The following is a 2,926-nucleotide window of genomic DNA, read 5'->3' on the forward strand; positions in this document are numbered from 1 at the left end:
TAATATAATTTTATGCGTTTTATGAACTTAATTACCATTTATTTGATTCTTTTTTTGACAATAATTATTATATTATTTTACTTATTGTGCTTTATATTTTAAATGTAATCAGTGTCATGTGTTGCGTATGGATGTACAAATATATATAAAGTATTTCAGACTATTCATTTTTTTTCGGTAAGTATAATATAGATATCTGTGGTTTAAGGTTCTCGCTACGACCACAGAATAGGTTATTTATTTAATCTATTCTGTGCTAAGACGACCACGTCGCCGGCGGCGGCACCGATCTAGCTCTTTTTCACTTACCGCGTACCACCGCGACGCTGCGTTAAGTCTTTTACAATCGTCGAACGATTCGACCGCCATTCATACGTGTGCCTTCTTAGCACATTTTTGTTCTTTTATAGGCGAAAGAATATATGTACAGCGCTCGTTCCGATCTCTCTGAAACATTACTATACGCTTGTACTTTTTTAAACCAAATAAAGTTGTTACCGACTTATTCGCGTTTCACTACTCAACTGTGAATTTTACTGCTTTACGGCCGTGGACATCATATCCCTTCTGACGAGCAATCAGCACATTATTTGTGTAAGCGTAGAAACAATTCAGATCGTTCAGTAGTGCCCATCACTAGTCTAGCCCGACTTGGGCCGGTCTGATACTCCGATCGATCACATTACTTGTTCCACATTACGCCGGTTATAACCCGGGCCGACGGCGGTACGATAACCGTGCCCACAACTTGCCTACTCATGACTCGTGCTGCCGTGCCACCCTTCCGCCGTCCATATGCCTGCCCATAATAAAGGCCGGGCAAAGTCGTCGATCGACGACACCCGTAAATCTACAGGGGTTCCCCATTAAATTCGGCCGATTATACAATAATGAAAAGGTAATGAAAACCTGTGATGTAAACTCCACAAGTGTTATTTTCTCACCTGTAATGTGTTTACCGAGCAGAACGCGATCAATACGCCTTGCATTGTTCGAAAATAAAAACCTCGACGGCGGATATCGACGGGAATTCCCTGTAGGTAACGAGTGAGAACGACAGCTGTACATTATGGCGACCAATTTTATCCGAGTCGACATTATCTGAAAATTATTTTCGTAACCGTGTGAATGTCGTCGTCGAGTACGTTACCAACATTTCGTGTAATAATGAAATTATTTGGCAAAAAAAAAAAATTGGTAGGTGCCGCCGTGATAAATCTTTATTTTTAAATATCCTAATGAACCATTGAACTTGATACATTTTATTACGTTCATTGAAATCATAGGTTGAGTTTAGCTAAAGGGTATCACTACATTCATTGACTGTTAGACGAAATGTTCACTTTTACAGTCTTCCTACCTAAGGCATGAAAATATATACTATACGTAGAAGTAAATAATAATACGTGTACAACAGTAGGTACCTACGTAGTATATAGTATATGGTTCAGCATAAGTTTCAGAATCCTAACAATGTTGACAAGTGTTAGTAATATTTAATTTAACATTTAAACATATAAAACCATTTATTCCCTCAAATTGCAATGTTGTTGTATTTTAAAATAAGTATAGGTACAATATGCATTTAAAAAAAGTGGTAAGTTTATGTCGCTGTGCTGTACATTAGGTGTTTAGAAAGTCGCTGTAATATGGATGGTATTAAATTTGAATTCAATGATATCATATCATTGTACACGAAAAACGATTCCGGGCGGGACGGTACGTCAGTCTAGGATATTAAGTTTTGTTATTACTTATTATTAATATGGTAACCGGTAATTTTTAATCATTATTATTCTTAAATTATCAGTGATGCTGGAAAAATATTAAATATACCTATGTAAAATTGGGCTGTTTTGTTTTGGTGTGACCACCAGATATACCTGTGTTTATTAAATGTGCTTAAAATATTATTTGTTTCTTTTATTGTGATCGTCGAAGTGATTGGCGTTTACGAAGCATCTTTTAAAGTGTTTCGTCATATCGTATTCATTTATCATAAATATTACAATCATTATTAGGTATATACTATATTATATACAATAAATTAATATAATAATTAATATTATAATTTCTAACTACTACGTTGTCCATCGCTCATCACTAAATGATTTTTTGAATTTTGATAAAACAGAAAAAATATCATACTATCTACTAAAAATAAAGATTTCAGACATTTTTTGTCAACATTAAAAACATATTATCATCCGTAGAAACTGAAGACATTCTATTAATGTTAGTATCGTTTAATCACTCATTGACATTATAGTTTATTGCACAATAACACTGAACACAAATTTTCTAAAGCTACCTGTAGAAAAACGAAAATTTAAAATAATATGCTTGATTTTCAATTTAAAAATGATCGGTGACAAGAAATTGAGAATCAATTAGGTGTAACGTAACAATAAAAAAAAAAGAAAAAGAAAAAGAAAGAGCAAAATATTTCGATTTTGTCAATAAACAGCCGAAAACCCAAAAATAATTACAAATTATTTTTCTACTATATCTAATAAATAATACATATGTACCTGTACCTACATCCTTATACTCGTAATACCATTGGATCTTTTTTAATTTTTGTGTAACATTTATGTACATAATATATATTTTTCATCAATTTTACAATTATACATTTTCAACAAGGCTGGGCAAGTTAGTGATATTTTTTAACTCATTAGAGTAGTTAAGTATTAAAATATAAATAAAGTTAATACTCAAAAGTGAATTCAAAAGTATCTATTAATTTAATTAAGTAAGAAGTTCAAAAAACGTTAATATTAACTTTTTAATTCATGTTATTTCAATTAAGAAAAATTAATTTTCCGTTTTTATATAGGATCAATTAAAATAATGTCTATTGACGTTAATCAGCAATAATAGTAAAGGTATTAATGGGTTGTAAATTTGATACCGTTCAACCCAA

Source organism: Myzus persicae, unplaced genomic scaffold, assembly GCF_001856785.1.
Source record: "Myzus persicae strain clone G006 unplaced genomic scaffold, MPER_G0061.0, whole genome shotgun sequence".
NCBI lineage: Eukaryota > Metazoa > Arthropoda > Insecta > Hemiptera > Aphididae > Myzus > Myzus persicae.